This window comes from Pogona vitticeps, chromosome 3, assembly GCF_051106095.1.
Source record: "Pogona vitticeps strain Pit_001003342236 chromosome 3, PviZW2.1, whole genome shotgun sequence".
Taxonomy (NCBI): Eukaryota; Metazoa; Chordata; class Lepidosauria; order Squamata; family Agamidae; genus Pogona; species Pogona vitticeps.
This window is the reverse complement of record NC_135785.1, coordinates 97058280-97072004: the sequence shown is the minus strand read 5'-3', so window position 1 is coordinate 97072004 and position 13725 is coordinate 97058280.

The window sequence follows — 13725 nt, the reverse complement described above, 5'->3', positions numbered from 1 at the left end:
ACCTCCTTTATACTATTGCCATGTTTTTGGCTATACTTGGCAGCAAGTGTACTGAGTCTTCAATTGCAGTTTTTCTTCAGAATTGCCTCTCAACTGCAGTGATCATGTCTTCCCCAAATTTATGAAACAATTGCGAGCAGCTAAACAAAATTAAAAGGTAAGTAAATCATTCTATAATCTTTGAAAAAAATTTAACTTTTCTGCTGACATTTGTATTTTTTGCAATTCCAAGCTTCTCCAAAAGTCAACCAGGAGATGTTCCATGCTGAATTATTTAGATGTGGCTGACTTTTTTTCAGGGAAAAGTTATACAGCAGTAAAGGTAAAGAGATTCTGGCAAACCTATATAAGACTAAGACCCAGTGTGGTTGTACTGAATATATACAAGAATGGAAAGGTCTGTTTCCATATAGATAGGTGCTGGTCATATTCTTGATTGTACAGAGAACAGGAAACTGCAGATCCAACTATTCTCCCACCTCATCATTTCCATGTTGTCCAAACCCCTGAGACCTTCTTCCATAAATGCTGCCTTCCTGTGTCAAATGGAACATCGCTTTGAACGAACTATTGAGTATCCTACCTTTAGATATCAGATGCTGGAAAGAGAGTTTCCATTGATTTTTCAGAAATATTAAACTGTTTTTACTCAGATTGGCTGGAGAATCTGCCATAACACACTGCAAGCTTGAAGCAACAAGTCTCTATCCTGCCTTCTGATCTCTTAACTCAAGAGAAATCGCATTGCAGATGCCCTGAATGCCTTTGTGGTTTATTTCCAGTCATACAACAGGAAAGTACTACAGCCGTGAAAGCTCGGATTACTTCACTTTCATTGTCCATTTTTGTAGACGTTATGCTCAAGTGATTCACACAAAAACAAATAAAATGATCAATTGTTATAACTGCTTATCAGCCAGGCACTAACGTAGAGCTGTCAGTCATCAGCAAGAAATTGCTATTATATTATCTTTGCCACTGAAAGTATAACCCATTATTTTCAATACAGCTGTCCTGTCCCCAATTAAAATAATTCCAACAAATACTGCAAAGCATATGCTATGCGAGATATCCGGCGAAAATGACAAGAGGTTTACATTGTTGTCATTCATTAGCAGATGGCCTAATTCTGGTGTACAACACAAGAACTACCTTGCCAGCCACCAGACTTTTATTTTCGTCTGGGTAGGAGTAGAGTATTGTAATTTGAAGAGGAAAAAAACCAGTCCTGGAGGCTGGTATGCTTGAAGGCTAAGTGCTAATCTCCAAGACCACCTTCATATCTAAGAATATCTCTGGGTTCATATGAAACACTGTGACATTTGCAGAGAATGAAAACGGTGGGCAGTGACAGCCCGGTGTTTCATTTGATATGTGCCCAAGTGCAAAGAGGAAAATTAAGGTGAGGGAATAGGAAGCATTCAGATTTAGGCAAAGCAGCTGGGTGTTTTGCATGACCTCTTTGTCCTTGTTTCGTAGTGAGGGAACAACTGTTTTTCAGTGCTGTGCTTCCTGAGTCTAACCATTTTGTCCCCTGGGAAATGAAGTTTGGTTTGTTTGTTTGTGAGTGCCAACTATTTTGAATTCATTTCCTGAAGCTAAGACCTGACTTTTGCCTCATGCCCAGTTCCTTGGGTGATTACCTCCAAATCTCATCCCACAGTTGTTCTTCTCTTCAGTGAGATCATGGGTACCAGGCAGAAAAAAAATGTTGATTCAAAAGAGTGATTTATAGGTGCTCAGACTCACCTTTGCCTTGGGCCAAATTATTTTTCATTTAACTTCACTAGTTTGCCTTCTAGAAAATGGGCATTTTGTCACTATCCTTCCCTCCCATGGCAGCCATTTTCTGAATGAGCAACAACGTCTTCCACAAGAGCCATTTTGTAAGAGTGTCCACAAAACTCAAAATTCTCACTGTGCCCAGCAGTCTAAAAACAGCGGCGGTTCCTGTTCTAAATTAAGACCCAAGGAGAGAACTCCACATGTGTAAATGTTTTAGTGCCATAAATGTGTTTGGAATAAATCAAGGAGAAGAAAGGCATATTACATATATCTTTGCCCTTTAATTTTCCTGACAATCTGTATGTGTTTGCTCTGATCCTACATTAAGGCCGTACCACTGTTTGGTATCTTTCTCTTGTTTTTATGCTACAAAATGGATGAATTTGGCACCAAGAGCTTTCAACTGCTAGCTCCTGCTTCAGACCGAGCTTCCTTTCCTGCCTTATTCTTGACTACGAGAAACCTCCTGAGCTGAAAGCTGTGACTCATGCCTTCTTCCAGACTATATTCCATGGCTAGAAGCCAAACAGCTTCTGAGAATCTTAACTTAGTGGCTGGTCTACCACGAAGATATTCTAGCAATTTCTTGCTTATGAACATGCTGTGTTGATCTTGGCATGAGCATCCTTAGCATGAATTTCCTCTTCGCTCTGAGAGCCAAGACAAATAGTAATGTAGTTCTTGTTCTTTGCATGTGTATTGACAGATGGGTGGTGCCCGCGTAAGAATGTTTTTATGAAGACCCACACAGAGTGAGATGTGTAAGGATCTTCAGACAAAATGGCTATTAAAGGACAACAATCCCAAAATGTTGTTTTTCAAATTAGGGACTCCATGGTGGACACAATTCTCACATCCAATTTTTGTAAGAACAAAGAACAACAGTGGAAATAGTATGTAACCACTAAGCTTTTCTTTAAAAGTGAAGTCCATTTTTACATAAATTAATAGTTTCAGTACAGTGGTGCCTCGCATAGCGAGGTTAATCTGTTCCGGAGTAACCTTCGCTATGTGAATACTTTGTTAAATGGAACAAAAAAAGCCATTAAACGATGTTTAATGCATTCCAAATCGGCTGAAAACTCACCGTTTAACGAAGCCTTCCCATAGCCGGCAGCCATTTTCGCGCCCTCCCCTCGCTTAACGAGGGCGCGAAAACGCTGCGCGTGGCCATTTCGGCTGTTCCGGCGGCCATTTTGGACCCGCCGAACAGTTGATCCGTGGGTCGCAAAGCGAAAGTCGGTAAGTGAAATGCTTACCAATCTTCGCTATGCGAATTTCGGCCATAGAGGCCATCGGTATGCGATCGCATTTGCGACTGCAAAAACCTAATCGCGATGCGATTTCGTCGTTATATGGTGTGCTCGTTAAGCGAGGCACCACTGTATACCCTAAAGTTAGGCTTAAGACATGTACATAAAACGCATTTATTTATTTATTTATTTATTTATTTATTTATTTATTTATTTATTTATTTATTTATTTATTTATACATACCCCGCCTATCTGGTCAAATGACCACTCTAGGCGGCTTCCAGACAAGTAAAAATATAATAACATATACATATAACATATACATCTACACCTAAAACTTGATGGAATGCATAGATTTCACAAGCTCAACACATGCTCTACACTCAACTTCATCCACTAAGGGCTGTTTTGTTACTCTAATGATTACCCAACACACACAAAATTTCCGCATAGAAATTGGCATGCAGGTTTTGTGCCTAGACCAGTCCCTGCTGTCAGTAATGAACGGGATGAAGCCTAACAAACTTAAACTTTATCTAGACAAGACAGAGCTGCTCCTGCTAGTCTAAAGGCAAATCAGGGGATATGGTTGTAGCCTGTACTGGACAGGGTTGCACGCTTCCTGAAAAGTGAGGTGTGCTCCTGTATTCAACATCTAAACTTAGATGCTCAGGTTTTAGCAGTGACCAAAAGTGCATTTGCAGTGTTAAAGTTGGTGCACAGGCTGTACATATTCCTTGAGATGTCTCATCTAGCCATGGTGGCACATGCCCTAGTTACATCCCATTTGGATTACTGCAATGTGTTCTATGTGGGGCTGCCTTTTAAGAGTGTTTGGAAACTTCAGCTTGTCCAAAATGCAGCAGCATATAACTCCCTTATTTCAACAGCTTCACTGGCTGCCCGTCTGTTCAAAGTGCCTATATGGCTTGAGTCTAGGCTATTTGAAGGTCTGCATCATCCCATATAAACCTTCTCAACATTTAAGATCTGTGGGGGCCCTTCACTCAGCTGCACCATCTACCCATGCTCGTTTGGTGAGGACACAAGAGAGGGCCTTCTCTCTGGTTGCTCCCAGGCTTTGGAATGCACTTCCCTGAGAAGCCAGGTTGGCCCCCTCCCTCTTGTCCTTCCATCATCAGACAAAGATTTCCCTTTTCAGGCCAATGTTTGATCGATCAGTGTCTGAAGCATGCCATACTTACTACATATAGATTTTTTTAAAAAAAATTATTGTTGTAAATCTAGTTTTAATTTTAATACTGTAGGACCGTGGTATCTGCAAGGGGTTAGGGTTCCAAGCCCCATCCACCAATGTTGAAAAACATTGAAGTATTGAACATTATACATGGCATTGTCTCTTGCTCCCTCTAGTGGCCAGTTCTGGTAAATACACCCTGGAAATACATATAAATAAGTATTGCAGGGGGCGGGGGGGTTATTTAGTATTTTCAGCCAGCAGATAAGTGAATGAGTAGATACTGATCCCACAGATAGGGTGGTCCTACTGTATATGATTAACTATGTTTTATTTCCAGGATATATTAGAACAGTTGATTTTTGTATAGTATTAATAGTTGTGACCTGCCTTGGCTCTCCTATGGGGAGAAAGGCAGCATATAAATAATACAAATAAATAAACAAATGCAAGTTGCCTGCAGACCATACATTCTGACAAGTTTCAGTGGATGTCTTGTGCTTTGTGTAGTATACGCGGCAAAACATGTCTGTGACTACAGCATGTTGCCAAGAGCCTGGGTGGTGTCTCGCATGTACTTCAAGTGCCAAAATGAGGATCTGAATGAATCATAAATACTATGTGAATCAAAGTGAATCCATAAGTCTGCATATTTGCTTTCTTTGTGCAGCAATGCTGAATCATATGAGGCTCAAGTACCTACATGTGCCATATATGTGCCAAGGTAACTTTAAGCACCTTAACAAAAGTCATCTTGACACAGTTACACTCTGGCGGTCAAAAATCACCATATATTGCTTAGGAGGATTTGCTTCTCCCTCTCTCACACACCACTCTTGCTGCAGTTTTCCCTCTCCATGATTTGGCATGGAGCCAGCGTCAACAGTGCAAAGGCAACAAGGGAACTGGATAGGCCTTAAGGTTTTACAGTTATTTCCTGGAAGTGTTTGGAAACTTGGCAAGATGGAGGGAATTGCATAGTGGGAGAAGGTTGTTAAAAAGGTGTACAGAACAACTTCCCATTGTGTATGCTTAAATGTACACCTAAGATTATCTACGTATATATGTAACTATGAATAGTGTGAGTTCAACAAAACACATTTGCAGATATGAACTGTTACAAGTACTGTATACTTGTCAAAGAAACAACTTGGCAGAAGTCCTCTATTCAGCTTACATCCTGTGGTAACCTCTTTGCCTGTGTAAAATGGCTTGTATTCAAGCATGAAAGGGTTTTGTGTTTGGTTTCCCCTAGATTTCGTTTGCTACTCAGAATCAAATATCGTTCTTTGGTGTGTTAAATTTAATTCTCTTTTATGAAAAGGAAAGTAAGTTGCTATAAAGTACGTATTCCATTATTCAGAAGATGCTTATTTTGGTAGCATTTCTAAGCAGTAAATACAGTGGTGCCTCGCAAGACGAGCGCTTCGTTTTACGACAAAATCACATAACGACAACGTTTTTGCGATTGCAAAAGTGATCGCAAAACGATGTTTCCTATGGGGTTTTTTCGCTTTGCGATGATCAGTTCCCTGCTTCGCTAACTGGTTATCGCAAAATGACGATTTTCACTCAGCTGATCGGCGGTTTCAAAATGGCTGCCAGGTAAAAAAAATGGCCGCCCGCTGTTTTCTGGGATGGATTCCTCGCTGCACGGGCAGCAAAAATGGCCACGCTATGGAGGATCTTCGCTGGACTGTGAGTTTCAAGCCCATAGGAATGCATTAATCGGGTTTTAATGCGTTTCTATGGGCTTTTAAAAATCGCTTTACAATGTTTTCATTCTACAGCGATTTCGCTGGAACGAATTAACATCGTAATGCGAGGCACCACTGTATATATATAGTGGTGCCCCACATAGCGACGATAATCCATTCTGGAAAAATCGTCGCTATTCGGATTCGTTGCTATGCGAAAAGAAAAAGGCCATAGGAATGCATTAAACCCCATTTAATGCATTCCTATGGGCTTAAAACTCACCATTATGCGAAAATCCTCCATACGGCTGCCATTTTCGCTGCTCGGTATGCGAGGAATCGGCGCGAAAACACAGCGGGCGGCCATTTTTGGGGTGGCCATTTTGGAACCGCCGATCAGCAGTTTTTAAAACATCGCTATGCGAAAATCGGTAAGCGAAACAGCTTACTGATCATCGCAAAGCGATTTTTTACCATTAGAAACATCATTATGCGATCGCTTTTACGATCGTAAAAAATCTGTTGCTATGCGGATTCGTCGTTAACCGAGCTGCTCGTTAAGCAAGGCACCACTGTATTTGAAACACTGGTTGGAATCCAGTGTTTGGAATTGTAAGTCACAAATGAAGTAAACCCCCTACCCAGACACAATTGGGATATAGTGAGTCAACTCCTCTGTTAAGTTCCATTGCTTCAGTGCATTTACAGTGGAACAAGATTTCAGCCACCCTGTTCAGCATTTCATGTCCCAGGCTCTGTTATGACCAGCAGTCATTACAGCAATGCCTTTCCTTATCAGATGAGAGTAGAAATGTGTTGTGCCTAGGAAATATTTGATCAAAACTGATCTGATTGGAAATCCAAATAAGGATCCAACTGTAAGCATCTCTGATGGAATGTCTAAGCTTTTCATCAATAGTAGATCTCAAGGAAGTCATCCAGAGAACAAGGAAGCTGCTATCAGCCTAAGAGTATATGTGATTCATTGATTTGCTGCTCTAAAATGCCAGGTTGATAAATGGGAAAACAACAGCCTTCAAAGACTTGATCCTGCAAGAGCGTGCTGACTTGGCTTGCATTCCACTGACTTGGTTGGATGAGATTAAGGGTGTAAATCTCACTCAGCTTTGTCCAGCAGGCGAGACCTGTGGGTGGGGAGATGGAATTGCAGTGGAATTCTGCAGCCTGATTTCATCTCTCTCACCAGATGTCACAATCCCCAATTCCCTGGGTTAGAATGCGTGCTTCTGAAAGTAGGAACCCAGGACAGAATAGGGATTCTGCTAGTGTACTACCCACACTATGGCTCAACAGTCCCCCTTCCTGACCTAACTAAGCTGGTCTTGGGGGTGATGTTGAAGTTCCCTTGGCTTCTTGTACTGAGGAACTTCAACATCCATGCCAAGGCAGTTCTGTCAGGAGTGGCTCAGGACTTAATGTCCTCCATGATGACCAGGGATCTATCCTAAATTGTATCTGCTCCCATCCATGTTGCAAGGCACACTTTAGACCTGGTTTTCTGTACTGGGGTAAATATTGGTGACTGGGGTGTGGAGGAACTCTTTGCAATTCCATTGCCATAGACTGATCATCATCTGGTGGGGTTTAGACTTGCTGGAACTCAGAGTGTCTAAAGGGGTGGGGGACAGACTAAGATAGTCAGCCCCAGAAGCCTGATGGATCCAAATGGTTTCCTGATGGCTCTTGGGGAATTTCTTACTACCTTGGCAGGTGATTCTGTTGAATCCTCGATTAAACTTTGGAAAGGGGAAATGGCAAAACAGGCCTTGACAGGATTGCTCCTTAAGGTCTCCTCCCACAAAGTAGAGCCTAACACACCACCGGGTTTACTAGGGACCTGGTGATGATGAAATAGGACAGACTTGAGTGACAATGGCAGAAAACGGAATCTGACTTAGCACAGGTTAGAACCCATTAAAATGCCTTTTCTGTGTCATTCTTCCCTGCCACCATTGTGTTTGCACAGAGTTGTCCAGCTGATCTCTTTTGAGTGGTCAAGGACCTATTACATCATGCCCAAAAGGAAGAAAATACAGACCATACTGTTTGCGCAACACTTTCCACACAAGATTGCTCATATATGCTCTGACTTGGATGCTGTAGTTGACACAGGTCCTGTGAATGTAACCAAAGCCCCTGCTTGTCCTGTGTTAATAGATGAGTTTGTTTCTGCAGGCTGATGGTGCGGACAGGACCCTTGGAGAGGTGAGGGCTATCACTTGTCTACTTGACCCTTGCCCTTACTGGCTTATAAAAGCTGCCAGAGAGGGACTGGCCGAGTGGGTCCAAGTGGTAGTGAATGCCTCCTTGCAGCAGAGTAGGACCCCAGCTTGCTTGAAGGAGGCAGTAGTAAGACCATTATTGAAAAAACCCTCCTTAGATTCCACAAAACTGAATGATTACCAACCAGTCTCTAATATTCCATTCTTGGGTCAAATGCTGGAGTGGGTTGTGGATGCTCAGCTTTAGGAGTTCCTGGATGAGATGAATTATCTGGACCCATTTCAATCTGGCTTCAGGCCTGGTTATGGGACAGATACTGCTCTGGCAGCCTTGGTGGATGACTTACACCAATAACTGGACAGGGAGACTATGTCTCTATTGATTGTGCTGGACCTCTCAGCGGCTTTCGATACTATCTACCATGGCATCCTTCTAGGCGGTCTCTCTGGGATGGGAGATGCATCGTTTTACAGTGGCTCCAGTCCTTTCTGGAGGAAAGAACTCAGAAGGTGATGCTGGCCTGTAGGGTCCCTCAGGGTTGTGTTTTGTCTCTTACGTTACTTAACCTCTGCATGAAATCGCTGGTAGAGGTTGCCTGGAGCTTTAGGTTTGGTGTCACCAGTACGCTGATGACACCCAACTCTATCTCTCCTTGCCACCTAAATCTGAGGAAGCAGTTTAGATCAGTGTCTGGTGTCAATAATGGGTGAATGTTAAACTGAAACTTAATTCAGACAGGACAGAGGTGCTCTTGGTCAGCTGAAAGGCAGATCAAGGAATAGGCATTCAGCCTGTGCTGGATGGGTTGCCCATGAAAACACAGATGTCCAGCTTGGAGGTGCTCTTGGATTCAATTCTTAGCCTGGATGCTCAGGTTTCGGCAGTGGCCAGGATGGCCTTTGCAAATTAAAACTAATGCACCAGCTGTGCCGGTTCCTGGAGAGGTGTGATCTGGCTGAGGTGATTCATGCCTTAGAGCCTGTCCACACTGGTATGTAGTTATGATATATGGAACCCTGATGGTACTCTTTGACATGAAAAAAGACTTCATCCGCTTATGTTTCTACTTAGATCGATCCATTTCTCTCCTTTAAGAGGTGTCCCGCACCAAAGTGGCATAGGGCTAGAGCATGCAATCTATTTGGCACAATTCATTGAGATGCAAAAGAGCTCTTTGTTTAGCCTTCACTGAGAGATACTTTCACCAAAATGACACTGGGGATGGCATTAATTGAGGAGACAACTCTGTGATGTATTTAGGGTTGCGGCATTAAAAAAGAAGGGTGGAGAACTCATTTCCTCTATTTTAATCTTCTTTTATTATTAATATTTCCCGAAACAGCACAGTGAAATTCTAAAACCATGCCAGGTTGATGCATTGCCATTTCGATATGCATACTTATTCCTTTAACAAACAAAAATGGAAGTGACTCCAGCCTCCTGAACAAGGTATGAGAAAAGGCAGGGAAATGGGGTTATGTTGACTTCTTAGGCTCCACCCCACAAAGCAGTGCAGTCCTACCAGAGCCCTGGCTGAGGCAAAGGGCTGGAAAAAGGGGCAGCGTTATCTCTCTTCTCAACTCTCATCCCAAAGTATCTGTGAAGATTCTCAGTCATCCCGGTGTGGTTATCTGGAAGTTACATCATGGCAACTGTACTTATTTCTTGTTAATAGTCATTAATAGTTGTTAACAATGGTCTTTCTGGTGTGTTTGGTCCTAATGTTCCTGGAGATGGATGAAAGGGCAGCATGATAAATAGAAGACAGATAGTATCTAAGGTCTCCACTCCTCTTGAGTGAGGGATTTTCTATATGCACATGTATGGACTCCCTGACCCCTCTCTCAAACCACCTATCTTCTGAGTACAAAATGAGTACATCTTGGTCATCAAATGAGTGTCCTTTGTCCTTCACTGCTGACTGTGGTCCTGAGCCATTGCCCCTCCTGTGCTGGGCCATTTTCCTGTTTAGTGACTGTTTGGTTCCTCCAATGTATTGTTGCAATGACACACACCAGAAAGACCACTGTTAATGACCCATGACAATGGGTGGAGAAGGACTGCAGAAGCGGGATTATCCCTCACCCCCAGTCCTTTGTTCTTCTAAGGAGCCTATTCAGACCAGGGGGAAGTGAAACCAACATGGAGGATATATCAGAGATATCCTACCAACTCTCTTCAGACCAAAGAAGCTACTCGGATGAGTAGCAAAATATTTCAACCTAACAAGATGACTCAACTTCCAGATTTCACCCCAATGTTTTCCCCTGGACAGAAGGATTGCTCAACTAAGATTTAAAACTATCTGAACTTAAGAACTCTTTAAGTATGGGCTGTACCACATCAAATTTCCTGATGTGGACAGGCCCAAAGTTACATTCCGGCTGGATTACTGTAACATGCTCTACATGGGGCTGCCTCTGGAAACTATAGTAGGTCCAAAAACACAGCAGCCAGATTGCTAATGGGGGCTGATTGCAGAGATCACATACCCCCCCCCCGTCACAGCAGCTCCACTGGTTGCCGATCCATTTCCAGGCACAATTCAAAGTGCTGGTTCTAACCTTTAAAGCCCTAAATAGCTTGGGTCCAAACTATCTGGACTGTGTCTCATTTTATGAGCCCGCTTGGGTGTTAAGATCTGGGCTTGCCCCATCTGTGTTGTCTTTCCACAAGCAGGCAAAGAGCTTTCTCTTCAGGCAAGCTTTCCCTCAATGACTGGTTGCCTGAGTGGAGTTTTTAAGTGGATGACTGTGCCTTACTGCTTTGAATGTTTTTGGTGTTGCTTTTGTTTACCATCTTTTAGTGTAATAGCTGTTCAATCCTTTTTAACATTTGTATATTTACTGTTTTTATCTTTAAATATTATCTTTTAAAGATATTGGTTGCCTTGGGTCCTTTTTAAGGAGAAAGGTGGGGTAAGAAATATTTTAAATAAATATTAATACAATAAAAATTTAAATACTTAGAAACATTCAGTCATATTAAAGAAAATAATATGCAGGAATTTGCTGAAAACCTTCCTGTTAATACTTAAGCATCACCAGCTGGTTTACTGCTAGCTTAGCCTCTTATCGGGCAAGCCAGATGATACAGAAAGATACTGTTTTTCTGCCATATGTGCCTTGAGACAACTAGGCTAAATTAAAAACAGCTTTAGTTCCATCTAACGACTTTCTGACTTTTGTTAGTATAAGCCAGACATTTGCTACAGTTTGTGGTTTGCTTATGAGTATTGTCTACACAAGCCATTGTGTCCCATTCCTCCACTCTGTATAATCCTGCCTTCATGTGGTGTGAAAATAAGTTTACAAGAAGTGGGGGAACCCTTTAGCATATAGATAGCCTACTCAACTCAAAAATGATTATAGGCTTATTTTTCCATTAAAAGGTATTCTGGGGCTTGGAAAGCTGTGCAAATTATCTTCGCTTGGCCTAATTATATAGCAGGGCTATTTAATCAGATGACATACTTGGCCTCTTTTTTTATAGCACAGTTTTCTATCTAACATAACGTGCAAAACTGATACGTGATCAGAACTCATGAGTAAAAATAACAACAAAATCTGCAACAGGAGTTTAAAGAGGATTATTGGGAAGGGATCAAACAATAATCTTCAAAGTACATGCAGTCCAATACTGGAGAGAATATTCACTCCTCTTTCTTTTAGTTGACAACATACGATATAATGTATTCTGGCAGTCCATTGTTTGCCATTTTGCCAAGGGGTTACTCAATTTCTCTTATACAAAAGTTAAACATTCAGGAATGATCAATATTACTGTTTTATTTTATTTTAAGTACTCTTCAGTAGATGAACCGTTTTTATCACATGTAATTCTGGACAGTAATATCTGCTATGTTTCTTAAGGGAGTAATTCAATTTCTAAAAATATTTCAAAACTTAAAATGGAAGTTGGGCTAAAAAGAGCATGAAAGTAAATGCATGGTATATTAATGGAAATCTGTGATGTCAATATACATAACAAAATTTTACAAACAGATTTTCTTCATTCAACAGCTTTTAATGAATGGGAATTTAAAAGGGAGTAAATGAGACGTGAACAAAATGGGACAAGTTAAGGGCCTTGAGAATCCTGAAGCAATGAGATAAGAGGCAACCCTTGGGTACAGGAAGAAATTTATCATCTCCTTTTCTCCTTCCCCATCATTGTTAATTCTTTGGCTAGGGAGCAGAGGAGCCCTGTAGGCTCAGTCTAGCCTTGCTAATTGCCCTTGTTCCTTTTTTCCACTGGTCCCTCTCTGCAACTTGCTCTTTTTCTATTTTAGTCATGACACAGGGGCTTCTGGGCCATGAATACCACACACCTCTTGTTTCATATCCATAGTTTCTTTACTCCATAACTAGAAATGGGCATGAATTAAAAAAACGAATCACCAAATTCATTCAAAATTTGCTAATTTGTTGAATTGTATTCGTATGAATCAATGCCCCTGATGAACACGAATCAATGAATTTTTAGCTATTTTTTGATTAATTGTTTGGCTACAAAATGGCTCCCCAGGCACCTAGAGACAGTAAAATCACAAGGAAGCTTCCTCTGGCTCTCCTTTACAATCCCTCCAAGTTGGTGAAGATCTGGTTTCCCCAAGACAACTGCTAAAGGGCACTTTCCTGGGAGGATGCACTTTGTGGGTGTATAAATTTGGATGTCCAAAACCCAAACTTTGCTAAACATGGAGAGATTGTAGAGGAGTGTCAGTAGTGTCAGTAGAAGCTTCTCCGTCATTTTGGCGTCTCTAAATGCTTGGGGGGGGACTTTCCTATAGGAGGCCCTACTTGTGAGTGTATAACTCAGAGATCTGAAACCCAAACTTCACCAAACATGCAAGGCTTGTAGAGGAAAGTCAGTGGAAGCTTCCCTGTGAATTTGGTGTCTCTAAATGTTGGGAAAGGGCATTTTATAGGATTTTAAACTGATTCATCAGAAAAAAAATGTACATTTGCAATTTGTCTACCATGACAAATCATGAATCAAAACTAATCACAATTTTTCTGATTCATGCCCATCTCTACCCATAACCATACAGATGAAGGTTGTAAAAAATATATTAAATATTAAAGCAACAATCCTCCTCCTCATCATCATCATCAAATGTCGGGATCTGCAGATGAAGCCTTGTTGTAGGGATCTGCAAATGAAACCTAATTGTCGGGATCTGCAGATGAAGTCTTGTTGTAGGGATCTGCAGATGAAGTCTAGTTGTAGGGATCTGCAGATGAAGCCTTTTCCCCCTCTTGACCAACAAGGACAAAGAAAGAGGCGAGCACTCGAGTGTGTGTTTCAGAGCGGGATCCGGATGAACAAAACACAGCATGCTGTGCAATGCTGTTCAGTGGGAATTCCTCCCTATTCATCGCCGCGCCCCCCTTTTATTGTTCTCTACTACCTTTGCACTAGTTAACCAGTGACCATTCTAAACACAGGCAGGTAATATCCTGAATACACAAGTATGGTAAACAGAGGGGCCGGTAAACAGAGGCACGTAAATCCTAAATACACAAGCAGGGTAAACATTCCTGA